The sequence below is a fragment of the Cyprinus carpio genome, chromosome B7 (assembly GCF_018340385.1).
Source record: "Cyprinus carpio isolate SPL01 chromosome B7, ASM1834038v1, whole genome shotgun sequence".
Lineage (NCBI taxonomy): Eukaryota > Metazoa > Chordata > Actinopteri > Cypriniformes > Cyprinidae > Cyprinus > Cyprinus carpio.
Genome location: NC_056603.1, coordinates 29,946,298 through 29,968,359, shown reverse-complemented (window position 1 = coordinate 29,968,359; position 22,062 = coordinate 29,946,298). Strand labels below are relative to the sequence as shown.

At 37.1% G+C, this 22,062-nt stretch overlaps 1 protein-coding gene and 1 long non-coding RNA gene across 2 annotated transcripts in view; both read right to left on the bottom strand.

The window, feature by feature from the left end:
- col4a6 (collagen, type IV, alpha 6) overlaps nucleotides 1-22,062 on the bottom strand; it is a 254,616-nt gene that overhangs the window by 154,217 nt on the left and 78,337 nt on the right.
- Nucleotides 422-3,616, bottom strand: LOC122138001. Its single transcript, XR_006155229.1, has 3 exons — nucleotides 3,104-3,616; nucleotides 2,911-2,971; nucleotides 422-722 (listed from the first exon to the last, which is right to left on the bottom strand). It is a non-coding gene; the product is annotated as an uncharacterized LOC122138001 (long non-coding RNA).

Sequence of the window (22,062 nt, the reverse complement as noted above, 5' to 3'; positions counted from 1 at the left end):
GAAAAAAACACTGTTCAGGTTTAGGATCGGTAAGATTTGTAAATGTTTTTGAAACAAGTCTCTTATGCTCACCAAAACTACATTTATTTGATAAGAAATACAGTTAAAGCAGTAACATTATGAAATATTACAATTTTAAATAACTGTTTTAATTAACAAAAAAAAAAAAAAAAAACTGTTTTACTATGTTTAATTTTCAGCAGCCATTACTCCAGTCTTCTGTGTCATACAATCCAAAATAAATTATTCAAATACTCTGTTTTGGTGCTCAATAAACATTTTTTTTTTTTTATCATCTCAAAAACAGTTGTGCTGCTTTATATTTGGAAACAGTAATATATATTTTTCAGGTTACTTTGAATAGAGCTTTTAAAAGAGCAGCATTTTTTTTTATCAGTTTAACGCACCCTTGCTGAATACAAGTAATATCTTAAAGAAAAAAAAAAAACTTTCTGACCCCAAACTATTTAACACTAGAATGTATTGAATAGATATATAAAACAGAACAATGACCAATTATAACTACATCAGAAAATTAAGTAGATATTATAGATAATTATAGATAAATCAATCCCCTAAGAGGCACCAGTAGAGCTCTGCCTGATCTCTGATCTTCTGGTTCTTCTGCTCCTTCCACTGTCCAAGTCTCTTACGTTACGGAGCCACTTTAATAGAAGTCTCCATTTTAGATGCTGTGGCCTGGCTGCTTTTCGTTCCAGCATCTACCCGAGAAAGAAAACAACAATTAAAATGTAAAAATGTATATATACACATATATAAAAACCTAAACAAAATCAAAGTTTCCACCTCAGGAAGTCTCCCAGGGCACTTATATTTTTGGTGGATCTTTTTTTAATGTTAAAAATAAATGTATTCTTTATTGATGGCAGAGATACACAGAGAGTGACAGAGTGTGAATGAACTTCATGAATAAATGAGACAATGAGAGATCAGTGGTTGATTGAGATTAAGAGTGAGATTAAGAGAAAACTGAATGAAAGACTAAAATAATTAATTTACAACATTTTCAAATTTCAATTCTAAACACGTTGACTCACATACATATCCATATCCAATATGTGTGTGTTGTGTTAATTTTTTCCCAGTTCAACAACAGAAGGTATTATTGAGTACATAATTAAAAATGGTTTTAACACAAGGTTAAGTTATATTATGGCAAAACACTGCGATATTACTAGGGGTGACCCTGAATAATCGACGATTCAATGCTTCGATAGGAGGAGCCCGATTCGACCAAAAATCTCACAGTCGAATATTCGCGGCTGTTATGATCATGCCAGTTTGGCTATAAATGCTCAAATGTTTGATTTCACATAGAGCTACCGGTTTTCTCTAAATAAGTTTATATTCAGCCTATTAAGATATTGCTGTAAATAAGATTCTGAAAAAGAAGCTTTAAATAAATATTTTAACGTGCATGATCAAATCCAACCACCCCTATAGATTTCAGTTTCACTTTCTATAATCCGAGACCGACAGAGAAGCATCTTGGCGGCAGAGATTTAAAACTTTAACAAGACTCAAGTTGACACAGGCAGAGTGAAAGACTGGATTTCTTACAATCAGGTAGGGTACAAGTGATTTCAAAACATTTCAGCCAGTTAAATATATAGTGTATATATTATTTATATCGTATAAGAAGCATTCGGTTGAGTTGAGCTGCAGTAAAGCACTTCATGATACAGTGATTATCTCTTCAGCGCACAGCGCGAGCAGGACAAACAACGATGCATAATATTAATAACTATGACTGGGACTGTCATACACATAACATTATAATGAGAACACTATTATAATAAAACGCTGTGAATTTTTAGAGTTTAGTTGCTGTGTGAAGAACGCGTTCACAAAAGGAGTTCATTTTGAGCCGCACAGACACGTTCATGCATTTGGGCATTTTGTGCAGATAACCTATAAGTTGTAATATTAACGTTATGTTGTATAAATAATGAAGCTTATTCTATATGAGATAAATACTTCATTTCTATGGGGGCAGCTGTGGCCTAATGGTTAGAGAGTTGGACTTGTAACCTGAAGGTCGCAGGTTCGAGTCTCGGTGCTGGCAGGAGTTGTAGGTGGGAGGTAGTGAATGAACAGCGCTCTCTTCCACCCTCAATACCCATGACTGAAGTGCCCTGCACTGAACCCCCAGTTGCTCCCCGGGCGCTGGATATATAGCTGCCCACTGCTCCGGGTGTGTGTTCACTTCTCACTGCTGTGTGTGTGCACTTGGATGGGTTAAAATGCAGAGCACCAATTCTGAGTATGGGTTACCATACTTGGCAAATGTCACGACTTTCTTTCACTTTTCATTCTACTGGTCATCAAAAATGCAGAACATTAATAACTACTGTCATATACATAACGTTATAATAAGAGCACTATTATAAAAAAAAAATATTGTGAGTTCTTAGTATCGCTGCTGTTTAATGTTAACTGTCTTTTAATCAGAACATTATTTTTGTATCTGGGAGGCGTACCTTTCACACTTTACCTGTGCGTTAACGTCAGTAATTATGGCTGTCGAATGTCTGAATGTCTATTTTAACCCCGCCCCCAAACATATGATTTGACTATCAGTCGACTATCGACAAGATTAGAAAATTCTATGAAAATCCTTAGTCGGGGACACCCCTAAATATTACCACTTTTATAAACATATGTTACGGTGTTCGCTGGGTTTGAGACTATGTCCCAAGAGGCTGTCTGAGTCACAGATAAAAATAGCTTATTATTGTAATACAGTAAGTAAGTAATACAGGTATGAAACAACAGAGTGAGTTAATGATGACAGACCTTTAATTTTTGGAAAAATTAGCCCTTTAAGAAATAACTAATGACTATTAACTTGATGCATGAATATGCAGCTTTAAATAAATTGAAGTGTACTTACATGACAAAAGATGCAGTGACCTGTTCCTGGTGACTCTTTATCTGCATCTGACACAAACTAAATGGAGAAAAAGAGGAAAAATCAATGCATTTTAGTGAAATATTGCATATATCAATACAAATTAAAATGTAATTTTATTTTGACACCTTTGAGAAGAGACGCAGGATGACTGCTAGGTTTATCACTTACATCAGTGGTGTCCTGCAGAGTTTATCTCCAGCCTGTCCACACACCTGTCTGAAGTTTGTGGTGATCCTGAAGACCTTGATCAGCTGCTTCAGCTGTATATTACTGGGGCTGGAGCTTAACTCTGCAATCAGGACTAGATGGCAATCAATACTCAAAAGAGAAAAGACAAACATTATGTTAATGGTTTAAAACTAAAGTTGAAAAAATGATTTAATATATGGTATACGGTTTAATATCTGAGAACGGAAAAGGGAAAAAAAAGAAAAAAATATCAGTTAAATATTACATGGGTTTGTATGAATGAACATGCAAATTAACTATACAGTCAAGAGAAATCATAATTACATGAATAAGTTACCTTAATATTTTCTGGGCTATATTTTTACATTCACTATATATTTTCATAATTGATTGCTAAACTATTGATGGCTGATTACATCTGACAGTGATCATCTTTATGGGTACATACAGTAGGCTACGCTAACGACTCTCTCTCTCTCTCTTTCTCTCTCTCTCTCTCTCTCTCTCTCTGTGCTCGCTCTCTCTCTCTCTCTCTCTCTCTCTCTCTCTCTCTCTCTCTCTCTCTCTCTCGCTCTCTCGCTCTCTCTCTCTCTTTCTCTCGGTGCTCTCTCTCTCTCTCTCTCTCTCTCTCTCTCTCTCTCTCGGTGCATGCTGGGAGTGTTGGGGTGAGGGTGTTCACGAGGAGAGGACGATTGATTTTGGTTTTTTTTTTTCCGCATATATTTTGTTTGTTTTTTTGGTTTGTTTGTTTTTTTTTATGTTTCTAAGTCTATGAATGTTTGGTTGTTTTTCTAAAAATAACATCTGGTTTGTTTTGTGAGTGTTTGTGAGTTTTTGAGGCGGCACTGGGATGGCGTCTGTCCCTGCGGGGACAGTGTCACAGGTGTCGCTCCGCCATGGAATCAGGTGTGTACCAGCTCAGGGCATCACTGTTGAAGACGTGTTGCTGGCAATCGGTGAAAAAGTTGGGTATGAGAACATTACTACAGCATCCAGGATGAATAAAGCAGTGGTGGTTTTTGTCGAGAAGGAAGACATAGTAAATCAGTTTGATAAGCGACGGAATTGTGGTAAGTGGTGATTTTCTTATTATCTCACCGCTTGTTGCTCCGACAACGAGAGTTACGATATCCAATGTGCCGCCTTTTATTCGAAATGACGAAATTGAGAAAGCTTTGTCGCGATATGGAAAAAAGGCTAGTGAGATTAAGATGATCCCGCTGGGGTGTAAAAACGCTGCTCTTAAACACGTTATGTCTTTCAGGCGGCAGGTGTTTATGTTCTTAAATGAACCAGAGCTGGACATTTCGTTCAGAGTCATGCATGAAGGGAAAGCGTATTTTATTTACGCAAACACGGGTAGTTTGAAATGTTTTGAGTGCGGGGACATCGGGCATAAACGGCACGCATGTCCACACAAGGCCCAGGTTAGTGAAGTTGAAGTTAGGCCTAGTACTTCTACTGCTGGTGAGAGCAGCAAGTCAGCTTCTGAGGATGTGCAGCCTCAAGCTGGATCACAGAGGAACATCGACAGTGATGGAGTGATTGAAAGTCAGACTGAGAATGTCCATGAAATGGTTGATTCTGGTAAAAATAATGATATTTCTGAATTGGAGGACGCTAGTGTACTGAATGATGATGTAGCTACGGTTAGCGTTGAAAGGGTTTTTAATGAAAATTCTGAAATGTCTAATTCTGGTGAAATGTGTGATGCTGATTCGGGGATGAGAGATGATGATGCTTTCTCTGATATGTCTGACATTGGATCACAGTGTGGAAGTGTGGACGATGTGTATAAATTGCAAGATATAAATAACTTCCTGGATGAGACCTTTGGAAGAACTGTTGAAGTTAAAGATTTTTTTCCTGATGAGAATAAATTCATGCATACAGTGAAATTGTTGCAGAGAAATGTTAGCTTTGATGCGTTAAGCAAACAAAAAAGATTCAGGTTGAAGAAGATGTTAACAAAGCTAAGAAGGGATAAAATAAACGTTTCTCAAAACAAATCAAATGTTTAAGTCACATGTGGTGAACATTTCTCTTAGTTTTTTTGTTCTTTTTCTATCCTCTTTATATTTTCTTTCTTCTATGGAGCTGTTGAGGGTTGGCTCTTTAAATATTAATGGGGGTAGAGATGGTAATAAATTAGCAATGGTATCGGAGTTATTTGGTATTAAAAAAATTAATGTAGCTTTCTTACAGGAAACACACTCAAGTGTAGACAATGAATCTGAATGGAGTAGATGGTGGGAAGGAACGAGTGTTTTAAGTCATGGGACAAATATAAGTGCTGGCATAGCAATTTTATTTGCTAAAGGAATGAATGTTAATATTTTAGCTGGTGAAGAAATTGTAAAAGGAAGAATATTGTTGTTAAAAATCAAATATGAAGGATCTGTATTTGTACTGATAAATGTTTATGCAATCCAACAATGGACCTGAGCGTGTGAGGTCTTTTTTTACAATTGAGGAGTGCTATTCAAAAAATTGATGACGATGTTTGTACAATCATTGGAGGTGACTGGAATTGCACTATTGATTTTATTCTTGATAGAAATGGAGAAGAACCCCATCATGAGTCAAGTGTTGTATTGTTAAAAATTTTAAAAAAGTTTGATTTAATAGATATTTGGAGAAGAAGAAACACGGGAATCAAACAGTATACTTGGCTCAAAGCATCTAATAATAGGGTTAGCGGAGCTAGATTAGATAGATTTTATATAGGTAAAGAATGGAATAATAAAATAGCTGAGGTTTCTATTTTTCCCGTTGGTTTTTCAGATCACCATTTGATATTGTTTGCTTTGAATATGAAAAGAACTTCAAAACCAAACTATTTTTGGCATTTTAATACTAAACTATTACAAGATGCTTTATTTTGTGAGAATTTTATATTCTTTTGGAATGACTGGAAGTTAAAAAAGGTTTCTTTTGAAAACGTGCTTATGTGGTGGGAGGTCGGTAAAGCAAACATAAGAACCTTTTGTCAGAATTATAGTTCACATTCTACTTCCATGGTGAAAGCAGCGGTACAAAAACTTCAAAGGGATATACAATCTTTGGAGAATATTCTTGTGATAAATAAGGATGATGGAAGGATAAAAAATGAACATTTGAATAAAAAGAAAGAACTTGGTTCATTATTTCAAGAACAAGTGAAAGGAGCATTAATAAGAGCAAGAATTTGTTCTATTAAAGACATGGATGCTCCTTCCTCATATTTTTTTAATCTTGAAAAGAAAAAGTGTGCAGCAAAAGCAAATGTATCATCTTCGGCGGCCTGACGGGGTCATAACCTCTGACCCATTGGAAATAAGGAAACTGGCAGTCAATTTCTATACGGATCTGTATGATGTTGAGACTTGTGATCTTGAATGTATGTCTGATTTGCTGAGTGATCTACCGAAATTGACAAATGAACAGAAGGAATCCTTGGATGGACAGATTACTTTCCAGGAGATCACCGAGGCAATGAAACAGTTATCAAATGGCCGTTCACCAGGAATTGATGGCTTGCCGGCAGAGTTTTATCAGACATTCTGGAATGTACTTGGAAGTGACTTGTATGAAGTTTTATTGGAAAGTGTAAGGAATAAGGTACTTCCTGTAAGCTGTCGAAGAGCAGTCCTTTCCTTGCTCCCTAAAAAGGGGGATTTGTGCCTTCTAAAGAACTGGAGACCTGTCTCTTTATTGTGCATGGACTATAAAATAATTTCAAAATGTTTAGCAAATAGGTTGAAACATGTTTTGGAAGTATTAGTTCACAGGGATCAAACATACCTGTATTCCTAATAGGTCAATTATGGACAATCTTTTTTTGTTAAGAGATGTCATTGATCTTAATCAATTCAATAATGTTGACCTGGGTGTTCTGTCGTTAGACCAAGAGAAGGCTTTCGATAGAGTTAATCATACATATCTTTATGAGGTTTTGAAAAATTTTGGGTTTGGAAAGAATTTTATATCTTATATTCAACTGTTATATTCTGAAGTATTTGTGATTGTGAAAGCTGGTGGAGGATTGAGTGCACCAATACCTGTGTTAAAAGGGATCAGGCAAGGCTGTCCACTGCCTGGACAATTAAATAGCCTTGTTATTGAGCCTTTGCTGTTCATGCTAAGAAGAGATCTCAGTGGAATTAATGTCATGCGTGGAATCTCCATATCAGCTTATGCTGATGATGTAACTGTTTTTATTTCAAATCAAAATGATGTTAATATTTTAACCTGAAACAATGAGAAATTATGGAAAGGCATCTTCAGCTAGGGTAAATTGGGGAAAAAGTGAGGGACTTATTATTGGTCAGTGGAAGGGTGGGCAAGGACCTCCAAAACTACCTGGTGGATTGTTGTGGGAAAGGGATGGGCTGAAAATGCTAGGGTGTTTTTTTGGAAATAAGCAATTTCAGAATAGAAATTGGGAGGGAATGCTGGAAAAGGTATCTGCCCGATTGTTTAAATGGAAATCGCTATTACCATTGATGTCATACAGAGGAAGAGTTCTAGTTGTGAACAATCTGGCTGCCTCAACTTTATGGCATAGACTCATTGTAATGGAACCACCTGAAGAATTGATTTGCAAAATACAGAGGACATTTGTGGATTTTTTTTTGGAGTGGAGAGCATTGGATTCGAGCGGCAGCACTCTACCTTCCAGTGTACGAGGGAGGTCAAGGTCTGGTGGATGTGCGGAGCAAGATCTCTGCTTTTAGAATACAAGCAGCACAGAGGTTTTCTGTATTGTAAGGATTTAGCTTGGACTGAGACTGCAAAAATGATTCTACAAAAAGCAGGTGGTCTTAAATTAGATAGACATCTGTTTTTAATGGAACTGCATAAAGTGAATCTGTCCGAAATTACACCTTTTTACCGGTCAATGTTGCACTCTTGGAGAACTGTTTTTAAAGTGGAAAGAGATGTTGATGAATCTGGGAGTTGGATACAAGAGGAATGCTTGTTTTTCAACCCAATGATTCAGACAAGACTTTTGTCAGCTGTAAGCGTGCGTGCATGTTTACAAAGACATGGCATTGTGAAGTTGGGGCAACTTTTAAATAATGACCGATGGGAATCTGTGGAAACCTTGAAAGAATTGACAGGATTAAAGTCCTCGCGCTTGACGGAAAAGCTGGTGGAAGAAATTGTCAATGCATTACCAAGTGGTTATAGGAAAAGCATTGGACAAGGATTTCTGTCAGACACAAGTAATGAACCGGACTTTCCAAAAATAAGAGTTGCTGCTGTCGTCGGTGAAAGACAAGAGGATGAATCCACAGGTTCAATTTTGTCTTTTAAAACTCCACAGCTGGATTTGTTTAAAACAACATCAAAGAAAGCCATATATAACACTGCAGTAAAAGTTTTACATCAAGTGTTACTCAGAGGACAAAAGATCTCAAGGTGGCCAGTTTTGCTGAAGGCAGACTTTCTTGTAAGAGATAGATGGAGAACTCTGTATAAACCTCCAATCGAGAAAAGAACAGCGGATCTTCAATGGAGAATAATTCATGGTGCAATAGCTACGGACAAACATGTGGCACACCTGAACCCAGTAGTAGGGGTGGGATGTAGGTTCTGTGGGGAGGAAGAGAATTTAGAACATTTGTTTTTAAAATGTAAAAGATTGGAAGGTCTTTTTGATGCTCTTAGTAGACTGTTTCAAGCTTTGGGTGAAGAATTCTCAGAGGAAGTTTTTATAGGGGGTGTGAAATATAATTTTTCAAAAAGAAGGAAGATGTGTCTGTTAAATTATTTAATAGGAACTGCGAAATTGGCAATATGGAAAACCAGGAAAAATCAAGGTTTACAGTTAAATAGTACTAATGTTGAAGTGATGTTTAAGAAATTAGTAGCTGGCAGACTAAAGATAGAATTTGTATACTATAGTCTTGTAAACACTGAGACGGGTTTCAGTGATCTGTGGTGTGTTAATGAGGTTTTGTGTGTTGTTTCTGATGGACATCTGGTTTTGCAAATGTAATTTTTGTAAAAAAAATTATTTCTTCTATATAATGTGAATTGTTGAAGATTTAGTGTTGTTTTAAATAAAGTTTTGTAAACCTCTCTCTCTCTCTCGCTCTCTGTGCTCGCTCTCTCTCTCTCTCTCTCTCTCTCTCTCTCTCTCTCTCTCTCTCTCTCTCTCTCTCTCTCGCTCTCTCGCTCTCTCTCTCGGTGCTCGCTCTCTCTCTCTCTCTCTCTCGCTCTCTCGCTCTCTCGCTCTCTCTCTCAATTCAATTCAATTCAATTGAGCTTTATTGGCATGACCTGTACAGTATTGCCAAAGCATTGGCCATTACATAGGCAGTGGACAAATAATCAATAAAATCAATCAGTAAACAAATGCATGAATACATTTATAAATCAATAAATAAAAATAACAACTAATAAAATAAAAAATAAAAAACACACTTGTGTGTATTTGTCTCAACATTCAGACTTTAGTTTTGTCCACTGGCTGACTCTCGTAGTTTGTGGCAGGCTGTTACATACTTTGCTGCTGTTGTGATTGAGATAGAGTTTTCTCCCAAAATATGATTTAATTTCTCTGAATTTGGTAAGGCCATAAAATGTGGTTCTAGTTGTTGGAATCTGGTGAAATAGTGTGATCTAATGCTGTGATAGTGATCACAGTGAATGAGGAAGTGTTCTTCTGTCTCCAGCTCTCTCTGAGAGCACAGTGAACACAGTCTCTGCTCTCTCGGCTGCCATCTCTGCCTGTGCCGTCCTCTCTCTACAGCCAGACGGTGATCACTCAGTCTATATCTGCTTAGGGTCTTTCTCAATTTATGCTCTTTCACACAGCTCAGGTATTCTGCTGGTTTATACTCTCTCTTCAGCTTTAAATAGAGTTCCATCTTCTTTTGTGATTTAGTAACATCTTTCCAATAGGTGATGTAGTTTTGTTTTTGTAGTTGTATAATTTGGTTTGTCCAGATGGTGCTGTGCTGGTCTGGCTGTAGTTTGAGCATCAGCTGTGAGAGTGCGCTCCGGTGCCGGTTCTGCTCCTGACACTGCAGGGCTTCAGCCTGGTATGAGCTCGGCTCGCTGTGCTTCAGGTGCTGGTAGAACTTCACAGCTCTTTTCTGGATACTGATCAATAAGGGGTATTGTCCTAATTCAGCTCTGCACGAGTTGTTTGTGCATTGCTCTGTTTACTTTTAGGATGTTTTTACAAATTTGTGTATGCAGAGTTTCGATTTCCTCTTTTTTTCCATTTAGAGAAATCTTGGGTTTTTAGAGGTCCCCATATCTCGCTGCCATACAGAGCAATTGGTTCAATTATTGCTTTTAGGATTTTTAGCCAGGTTTGAATTGGAATTTCATGTCGAATAGTATTTTTAATCATGTAGAAGACTCTCATTGCTTTTGCCTTCAGTTCATTCACAGCCAGATTGAAGTTCCCTGTTGAACTCAGTTTTAATCCCAGATATGTGTATTCCTGGGTGTGTTGGAGGACTTGGTTTCCTGCTCGAAAGATGTATTTATTTTCCCTACATCTGGATCTATTTTGAAAAATCATTATTTTAGTTTTTTGCGAGGTTAATTTTGAGAGCCCACGTATGACTGAATGTCTCTACGACGTCGAGGAGCTGCTGTAGTCCCTCTTTTGTTTTTGACAGAATGACTAAATCATCTGCGAAGAGGAGACATTTAACTTCTGATTCTGTCAGGGTTGGGCCGGGGCCGGGGAATTATTTAAGGCTTTGGCTAATTCGTTTATATATATGTTAAATAGAGTGGGGCTCAGTGGGCAACCTTGTCTGACTCCTCGTTGTTGGGAGAAAAAATTCTGTTCGTTTATTTCCAATTTTTACAGCACATGTATTGTTTTTATACATGGTGCTGATTAAATCAAAAGTTTTCCCTCCAATCCCATTTTCCAGTAGTTTTAGGAAGAGTCCTTCGCAAAATAAAGAAAATAAAACCTTCAAAAAAACAATAAAGCAAGCAAAGATTTTGGATTTATTTTGGTATACATGTCTATCAATGATTGTGTGGAGGGTGTAGATGTGGTCCGACGTTCTGTGTTTTTGGGCAGAAATCCAATTTGACTTTTGTCCAGGATTTTGTGGGTTTTGAGAAAGTTTTGCAATCTTGTATTAATAATCGAACAGAATATTTTCCCCAGGTTGCTATTGACACATATGCCTCTGTAATTGTTTGGCTCATATTTGTCTCCTTGTTTAAAGATTGGTGTAATTAGGCCTTGGTTCCAGGTGTCGGGGAAATATCCTACTCTCAAAACAAAGTTGAATAATTTGATTATTGCGGTTCTGAATTGGTCATTGGTGTATTTGATCATTTCGTTCAGTATTCCATCAATGCCACATGCCTTGTTGGGTTTTAAAGCATGTAGTCTGTCTGTCAGCTCATTAACTGTGATTGGGAAATCCAGGGGGTTCTGATTGTCTTTAATGTTTTCTTTTAGGATTTCTAATTTGGTTTTTAATTCATTTCGAGCAGGATTTGTTTCAGCTTGTTTTGTACAGATTTTCAAAGTGTGTCCTCCATATGTTCCCGTTTTGAATGACCAGGTCTTCCTGTTGTGGCCTATAGAGCGTGGTTCCAGTTGTTCCAGAAGTTACTGGTATTTATTGACTCCTCCATTGCTTGAAATAATTGTTCTGTGTGTTCTTCCTTTTTTACTCGTAGAGTTTGTTTGTACAGTCGAAGGGCTTCGTGATATTGATGGCGGAGCTCTTCATTGTCAGGATCTCTGTGTTTTTGATTTGAAAGATTTCGTACTGTTGTTCGGATATTTTTGCACTCACTGTCAAACCACATTTCTTTGGTGTTTTTTGGTTTCCTTTTTGAAGATTTATTTTTCAAATTGCACATGGATGCTGATTGGTGGAATATTTTGGTAATGTCACTAAGTGCCAGATTTATTCCTAATTTATTTTGTGAATATGTGTTCAATATAAATTTTTCCAATAATAATTTGATCGTTTGACTTTCTATTGCATTTTGATAATTTTCTGTGCTGTTATTGGTCCACTTGTAGGGTGGTTGCAGCTTTAGTAAGTGAGAGGGCTGTCTGTGTGATTCATTGCTATGAGTTCGTCTTAAATATAGTGTAATGTTACAGTGGTCTGACAGAGGTGTTTGAGGACTGACTGTGAATGCCCTGAGATGCACTGGGTCAATGTCTGTGATGAAGTAATCTACAGTACTGTTGCCCAAGAAAGAATTAAATGTGTAACAACCGAAAGAGTCTCCCCGTATGCGACCGTTCACTATATACAGGCCCAGTGACCGACAGAGCTCTAGAAGGCTTTTCCCACTTTTGTTTGTTAATTTGTCATAATTGTTTCTTAGCTGGTATGAGGGCAGAGAGTGGCTGGTGTTTGTGATATATTTGTCCCCCTGTGTGTTGACAAAGTCTGGTTCATTTCCAGTTCTGGCATTTAGATCGCCACACATTAACACATTCCCTTTAGTCTGGAAATGGCTAATCTCGTCCTGCAGGATGGAGAAGGTTTCTTCGCTGTAATAGGGGGACTCAGCTGGGGGAAGGTATATAGCACACAAGAATATGGGACGCTCTGTGGAGACAATGTCTTTTTGGATTTTTAACCCAAATGTTAAATTTTCCGATTTGTATAGCTGTGATCGAGTCTATGAGGTGTGCTCTATACCATATCAGCATTCCCCCTGACTCTCTGCCCTGAGTCACCCCTCTTAGTTTCGTCGATGGTAGAACTATTTCCCTAAATCCAGTTGGACAGCCAGTGGACAAATCTCTAACATTCCATGTTTCCTGTAGTATTACAATGTCAGAATTCTCAATTTCTTTTTTAAAGTCTGAATGTTGGCTCTTGATACCAAAAACAGAGGACCTCAGTCCTTGAATATTCCAACATGTGACTTTCAGGGAATATGAGCTCATTAAATGATCACATTTGTTATTTCAAAACAAGACAGACATCAGTATATTGAACTGACAAATCAAGAAGAATATATTAAATATTATGATCCAATAAAATAAGTTAAATGTATAAATTAGGTAAAGAAAAATATACAAAGATATCATATTAATATTATATACATATATATATACATATATACACATATATATATATATACATACATATATACATATATATATACATACATATACATACACATATACATACACACACACATACATATATATTTTTTTTTTTCAAGAAGTATAAATAATATGATGTTTCTAAAATCTGATATATATAAAAAAAATTAAAAAAAAAAAAAAAATTTGTATACATGCATACACATCCATACTTTTTTTTTTTCTTTTTTTTTTCAAGAATAATAAATAAAAGGTTTCTAAGAGTCTCATTTAAAATAAGTAGAAATAAAACACATTTTCACATACACACACACACACACACACACACATACATTTTATTTTCTTTACTCATTTTTTTTCCAATCTCCAAAATCTTTTTTTTTTTTTTTTTTTTTTTTTTTGTTGTTGTTGTTGTGAGTCACTAACCCATGAGGTGTGAGCACAGCAGAGTCAGCATGTGCTGGATGTTGGTGAGGTCTCTGCAGGGTGATGGGGCCGGCTGGCTGTGGGCTGTGCTGGGGCTGCAGGGGGTCAGTGATCTGCTGGCTGCTTCAGCGTAGCTCCGGCTGCACGCCGGCTGCTGATGTTCATGTGGATGAGAAGGTGAGGGGGCTTCAGGCCTGTTCATGCGGTGTTTTCCGGGGAGGAACACAGAACCTGTCGTGGGCTTCCTCCGTTCAGAGGTGAAGTGGTGGAGGGGGTGGTGTCCCTGCAGTAGCTCTGTGGGGTGTCCATGAGGTCGCTGCGGTGTGCTGGAGCTGCGGTTGAGTGCGATGTCCTTCAGGGTTTTGGCAAAGATGGGGACTGCCCTTCTGTGGAGGTGGACGTGGTCGTACAGGCTGCTGAGATTCAGCTGTGGGGTGCTGAACCAGGTGTACGTTGGGCTTTAGGGCACAGTCTCTGGATACTCTAGCATTTATATGCCTGATGGTGTCCTGGTGGAAGTCCGAGCGCAATAGCAGGGTGGAGAGGATGATTTTGGAGTTGGGGAAGTTGGAGGGATGCCTTCTCAGTCACATTAATGAGAGCTGTTGCTACTCTCTCTCGCTGAGCTCGGAGGTCGTTAGTGCCGGTGTGGATGATGATGTGGCTGGGGGAACCCAGCTGCTCTTCACACAAGAGCTCCAGGGCCTTCTCTGTGTTTGGGCACCATATTTTTTTGGACGTTTTTTCTGGGAAAAAGTCTCTTTTCATCGATGAACTTGCCATTGGAGTCCATGAGGAGTATAATGTGAGGCTGTGATTGACTGTAGGAGTCTGCTGGAGAACGAGTCTCTGAGCTCGCTGGAGAAGGAGTCTCCTCTGAGCTCTGCTGTTCTCCTCTCTGTGTCGCCTGCTTCTCCACAGCTGACCGTTGTATTATGTGGGACTCTCTGTCCTCTCTCAGCTTTCTCATCTCTTCCCTCATTACAGACAGCTGACTGCTGTACTCTTCTCCCTGTTTTTTCATTTCTTTCTTGTGTTTCTTTCTTAAGCATTTCTATTTCTTTCCTGTACTCCGCTTCTTTCTCTGTTGGATCAGTCTCCTTCACCACTCTATGCATGTCCTCTCTCAGCTGCACCAGCTCCAGCTCCATCTCCCTGAACTTCTCCTTCATGTCACTGATGATGCTGTGTAGAAGGGAGATCTCCTCACTGTCGTCTCTGGACTGATGGCTGGAGGTCGAGGGCTCTTCTGCACACTTTTGTGTATTAGGGCTGATCTTGTTCAGTTGAGCTTTTTCTTTAATTTGCAGGAAATCCTTTTCAAATTGTTTCAGCTTCCCCTGAATCATTACAGTCCCATTTTTATATAGGTTGGCTGTTATCATAACATCTGAATCTGAATCCTCCCCTTCCTTAATCTGTAGTTTCCATCCATTACTGATGCCCTTTCTAATTACTGTGGGGTAATGATGTCTGATTGCTGAGTGCCAGGCTTCAGGGTCTTCTGTGTGGAATATGATGTTACTGACCTCTCCATTCCTGTATAGGTCTGAGTACAGGGTTTCTGGACTGTCCTTCAGGAGCTGATCTTTATGTTTCTTCTTTAGGATCTCATTGGTAGCTTTGGATGGGTATGTTATAGGGATTGATTCTGTCATTTTTCAAATATTCTGACAGTTGCTAGCAGTTTGTTGTTGTTGTTGTTGTTGTTGTTGTTTTATGAATGTTTATCTACTGCAGTCAGCCCTTATATTGTAGCTTAATTATATCACAGTTTTTGGGCAAATCTTTCTCCAAAACAAAGGTGGTTGATTGTTGATTGTAGATATTGTAGATATTTTGTGTACTCACTCGGAGTTCCTCTTTTCCTCTCTCTCTCTCGTGGTAGTTGTGGGACCTTTAAGCCTTCTGTCAGTTGGTTGTCTGCTAGTTGTCTTCTGCAGATGTTTCTTGGTTGACTCAATGTTCTTTTGTAGTTAATATGTTGCAGAAGGTCTTAATTTATATAATTTTATAAAAACTGATTGTCTGTCTTGTCTTAAAACAACATTTAAAAGCAAAAAAATCAGGAGCTCATTTTCATGCTGCTGCTGCTGTTGAAATCTCTCTCTCTCTCTCTCTCTCTCTCTCTCTCTCTCTCTCTCTCGGTTCTCGCTCTCTCGCCCTCTCTCTCGGTGCTCGCTCTCTCTCTCTCTCTCTCTCGCTCTCTCTCTCTCAAACACACACACACACGCTCGCTCTCTCTCTCTCTCTCTCTCTCTCTCTCTCTCTCTCTCTCTCTCTCTCTCTCTCTCTCTCTCTCTGCTTCAATCGCATGCGTGGGCGTCTGTTGAGCGAGACTGGAGAGCGCGTGGTGAATGTAAGCTGGTTTTTTGCCCGCTGTGGCAAAAACGTTTGTTTTTCTTTCTCTTTTCTTTTCTTTCGGTTTGGGTGTTTTTTTTTTTTTTTTTTTTTTTTTTTTTTTTTTTTTTCTCTCTGTCGGAGTACATGAACTGAGCGTGGTAAGGGTGACTGCATCGTGCTTTTGTATTTGGAGCTGTGTGTTTGTTTGTTTGTATGTTTTGTTGTGTTTGGATCGGTTAGAGTTAAAAGCTTTTTTTCCGTCTGCAACCAGCGTTGCGCTGGGAGGCATGACGAACCAAAACACGATGAGTTTTAAAGATTTAACCCGCCGACATGGAGTGAAGGTGGAGTCTAAGATTAACGTGGAGCAGGTATGTTTAGCCGTGGGAGAGATTGTGGGACATGATTATATTGTCTCTGCATCGCGAATGAATAGTGCAATTGTTATCTTTTTTAAATCAATTGAGAAGGCAAATGAAGTTGTCCAAAGTGGCGTTGTGTTGAACGGTTCACTCGTGAGTGTTTTTACCGTTGAGTAGCCCCCGTCCAAAAAGGTCATTCTGTCCAACGTGCCTCCGTTTATTAATGACGATATACTGGTGCAAGAGTTATCTAGGTATGGAAAACTGGTTTCATCAATAAAGAAAATTCCTCTTGGGTGCAAATCACCTTTGGTGAAACATTTAGTCTCGTTTAGAAGACAAGTTTTCATGGTGTTGAAAAACGGAATTGATGAGATTGATCTGGTGTTCAAGTTCAAAATTGATGGTTTCGATTATACAGTGTTTGCAACATCTGATACTACGATTAAATGTTTTAATTGCAGTAAGATTGGACATCTTGTTCGTGATTGTCCGAATAAAAAGGAAAATGCAGCTGTGAACACAAGCACTGAAATGGGGGTGTCTGTTGTTCCGCTGGCTGAGATCGTAAATGACACTGGCATTGCTGGTGTGTCAGTGGTCGAAGCCGGTGAGCTTGGGCCGGTTGCAGTTGTGGCTGCTGAGTTAAGATCTGATAAAACTGAGTCTGAGATTGTTACCATGTCTAGTAAAAATGATGAATTCGCTAGGCCTTATGAGCAGGCTGAACCTTCTGAGAACGTTTGCATAGCAGATGTTGTTGAAATGGATATGCAAGAAAATGCTGTAGTTTTTGAGAATGAAGCAAAATCTGTTTTCAAGATCCCAGTTAAAAGAAAGAAAAAAAGTGGTGGAAAAGAAAAGTTACTTAAACAAGTAAAGAAAGATGAGGGTGGTGAAGAGAGTGTGGCATCAGATAGTGATGGAGATTCCTCTGATTCCAATATATCTCAATGTTCAAATCTGTCTCTAAGTTCCCAAAATGAAACCTTGATCTGCTTGTATAGTGCTAATGATATTAGCAAATTTCTGCAAGAAACAAAAGGAGTAAAAGGAGTGCAAGTAGAAGATTTCTTCCCTGATAGTAAGCAATTTATTAATGATGTAAGGTATCTAATAAAAGAGGGAGCTTTTCAAGATGTGGAGATTTATCGTCTTAGAAAATTGGTGAACAAACTGAAAAAAAAATGTAATAAAGATGAAGCTGTCAACTTCTAAAATTTTGCCAAAAATAGTTTTTTTGGCAACTTTTTTTTTTTTTTTTTTCTTGTCTCTAAAATAAATATGACAAATTTTAAAATTGGAACTTTAAATTTAAATGGTGCCAGAGATGGTTATAAAAGAATGATGTTATATGAATTTAGTAGACAAAAGCAAATTGATATTTTGTTTTTACAAGAAACACACAGTGATTTTAAAAATGAGAACGACTGGAAAAGAGAATGGGATGGACAGATTGTCCTAAGTCATAAATCCTCTGTTAGAGGAGGTGTTGCTGTTTTGTTTTCAAAACACATTTTACCTTTGTCTTGTGAAGTTGAAGAAATAATTGGTGGTCGTTTGTTAAAGATCAAAGTAAAATATGAGAAAGTTACCATGGTGCTTTTGAATTTATATGCTCCTACAAAGGGGTTAGAAAGAGTTTTGTTTTTTGATAAGGTGGATGCTGTCTTAAAAGACTTAAATCCAGATGATATGTTATTTATAGGTGGGGATTTTAATTGTACCGAAAATTCTAAGTTAGATAGAAATCATATAGAACCACATGCTGCTTCTCAGAAAATACTTATACAATTAATTGAAACACATGATTTATGTGATATTTGGAAGAAATATGAATCAAGATGTTAGACAGTATACTTGGGCTCATAGTACTGAAAATTATATATCCTTAGCAAGGCTTGACAGAATATATAGTGTTCAACATCAACGAAATCTTTTTAAGTTCTGTAAAATTATTCCAGTGGGTTTTTCTGACCACAGCTTAGTTCTGTGTAGTGTTTTGTTTAAATGTGTTAAGTATAAAAGTGCTTATTGGATTTTTAATACTTCATTGCTTACTGATGAAAAATTCTTAGAAAAATTTTAGTTTTTTTTTTGGAAAACTTTTAAGCAGCAAAAACATTTTTTATGTATCTTTATCGCAATGGTGGGATTGTGGAAAAGTTCTTATTAGAGATTTTTGTCAAAAGTACACTCTTAATGTTACTCGAGACCTAGCCCAGTCAATGAAGATTTTAGAGACGGAAATTACTGTTTTACAAGATTTATTAGCATCAAAAAAAAACAACAGAAAACATATTGATGATCTGAAAGAAAAGAAATCTATTTTGGTAGACCTGTTGGGAGTTAAAGCAAAGGGAGCTTTAGTCCGGTCACGGTTTCAAACTGTGGCACAAATGGATGCTCCCTCAAAATTCTTTTTTAATTTAGAAATTAAAAAAGGTCAAAGTAAAATGATCCATACTTTACGCTCAGCTACAGGACAAGAACTAACTGAGCCTGCTGACATACGTTGCTGTGCTGTAGGTTTTTTTTCTGACCTTTATAAATCTGAACTGAGGAAATGGGGTGCAGAGGCTGATCATTTTCTTGAAGGACTGCCAAAGGTGGATGAAGAGTCTAACAATGATCTACAACAGACGTTGTCATTGAAAGAGCTTTATAATGCCATGATGAGTTTGGATAATGGTAAATCTCCAGGAATTGACGGGCTGCCTGTTGAGTTCTATAAGACTCTATGGCCCGTCATAGGAGAAGATCTGCTGACAGTTTTTAATGACGGTCTGAAAAGAGGACTATTGCCTCTAAGCTGCAGAAGAGCAGTCATTACACTGTTACCCAAAAAAAGGGGATCTTCAGTATATCAGCAATTGGCGCCCTGTTTCACTTTTATGTTCAGAGTACAAAATTTTGTCCAAAACTTTAGCTATGAGACTTAGTAAAATTATAAGCAAATTGATACACTGTGATCAGACTTACTGTATTCCCAACAGGTCTATTTTTGATAATATTGCTTTAATAAGAGATGTTTTTGATGCTTCTAAACTCCTGGGAATTAACTCTGGAATGATTTCTCTTGATCAAGAGAAAGCATTCGACAGAGTTGAACATTTGTTTCTATGGAGTACTTTAAAGGCTTTTGGGTTTAACGATATGTTTATATCAATGATAAAGGCTGTGTACTGTAACATTGAGAGTGTTCTTAAAATAATGGTGGTTTGTGTGCTCCTTTTAAAGTTGAAAGGGGGGTCAGGCAGGGATGTCCTATGTCTGGTATGTTGTACTCCCTGGCAATTGAACCCTTACTGCAAAAACTACGAATTCATTTAAAAAGGTTTGAGTTTTCCTGATTGTAATAATTCTTTACACCTTTCTGCATATGCTGATGATGTTATTGTTTTTGTAAATGAGAAGGAAGATGTTATTAAGCTAGAAAAAATTGTAAATGATTTTAAACTAGTTTCCTCTGCCAAAGTAAATTGGAGGAAAAGTGAAGCTATAATGGTGGGAAGTTGGAGTGGAGATCTTCCTGCTTTACCTGGAGGACTGATCTGGAAAAGAGGAGGTTTAAAATACCTTGGTGTCTATCTAGGAAATGAAAACTTTATTAGGAAAAATTGGGGAAGGTTTAATAGAGAAAATAAAAGGTAGATTGGAAAAGTGGAAATGGTTGCTGCCTCAGATATCTTATAGAGGACGTATTCTTATAATTAATAATCTTGTGGCATCCTCACTATGGCATAAACTTGCTTGTGTTGACCCTCCAAACGGACTCCTTGTTAATATTCAAAGAGAACTGGTGAACTTTTTTTGGGACAAGTACCATTGGACTCCTCAAAGCATTCTCTTTTTGCCCAAAGAGGAAGGAGGTCAAGGTCTTGTAAATCTCGCTTGTAGAAGAGCCACTTACCGTCTCCAATATATACAGAAACTTATGATGGGACCCTTATTCATTGGTGTGGAGACCACTGGCCTTAAGTATCTTGAGAAGAGTTGGAAATATGGAAGTGGATTTAACATTGTTTCTAATGGACCATAAAAGATTGACTTTTAATGAAATTCCTTCTTTCTATCAAAATCTGTTCAAAGTGTGGGGTTTCTTTAAACATCGCTGGATGGAACCAGCAACTTCTCTTCATTGGTTATTGGAAGAACCCAGTTGTTTTTGGAGCTAGGTTTGATACTTCGGCAGAATATTTTCCTGGTTTAACAGATTTATTATGTAATAAAAAGGTTTTTAAACTAAAACACATTATAAATGAATCAGGTTATAATTTACTGAGAGCTGAAAAAGTAGCTAACCTATTAGGAGTTCGATCAATACGGTTTGTAAAAAAATTTCTAGAAAAAATAACTATGATTTTAACTGATGAAGAGAAGATACTTTTACAAGAGTTTGGTGCAGGGACTTTAAGCCCTGATAGTAAAGATCTTTTTCCTGAACTTGAAATTTTCCCTGTTTATAGATGAGTTTTGTTTTAATAGCCCCCTGTTCAATTTTGGAAGTAATGATTATATTGATTTTTGTACAGTAGAAGGGAAAATATTATATAAATGCATTGTTAAAGTTACTCATCAGCAAAATTTAAGTACTAAAACAGATACAGTATGGAGAGAAAAATTAGGAATCAATTCTGAAACTAAACCTGTCTGGCGAGCACTTTACAAACCACCATTAAAAAAGAATATTGGTGATTTGCAGTGGCGGATTTTACATGGAGCCATTGCTGTAAATGCATTTGTGTCTATTTTAAACCCCACTGTAAGCGACAAATGTCCTTTTTGTTCAGAACGGGAGACTATTTTTCATTGCTTCATGTATTGTAAGCGACTAAACCCTCTTTTTTGACTTATTAAGTGTTTTTTTAGATTATTTTAATACTAGTTTTTCAAAACAAAATTATATTTTGGGTTTTTTTTTACAATTCAAAACAAAAGTTCAAATGTCAAGTCATCAATTTTATTGTGGGACAAGCAAAATATGCTGTTTATATCACTAGGAGAAATAAGATTGAAGAGAAGTCAGGACAAGATGTTGTTTTAGTTTTTAAAAATATGGTAAAATCAAGAATACTTATTGATTTTAATTTTCATAAATTGATGAGTACGTTAAAGGTTTTTGAAACTCAGTGGTGTTGTAATTATGCTCTGGTTTCAGTTGAAAATGAAGAAATTGTCTTTGCAAGAGATTTAATGTAATATATATATTATATTATTATTTTTATTTTTTTTTTTTTTTTTTTTTTTTTTTTTTTTTTTTTTTTTGTTTTTTTTTTTCCAATGTTATATTAAAAATTTTATAATAAATCGATTGTGAAAATCAAAATCTCTCTCTCTCACACACACACACACACACACACCACACACACACACACACACACAGCCCCCAACAAAAAAAAAATCAAATAAATAAATAAATACAAAATTAAAGAGATTAAAATTAACTGGCAGTCCAGCAATATATTTGCTTGCTTGTTTTGAAGGGAAAAAAAGTGATAGAAATATGTCAGCTGAAAGAGATTATGTCATATCGTGTTATTTTGAACGTACTGAAACAGACACAACCATATTTGAATTTGAATGTCCAAGGCTTCTGGTGTCAGCTGCGCCCAGTTAGCTGTGTGGCACATATAAAACCATCCATTATGCTGCTTGATGTAAACTGGTATTTGTCATAGTATTTTTAATTTATTAGGATAATAACAAACAGACTGGTTTGTAGCACAAATACTGTAGTTTACTGTTTGGCT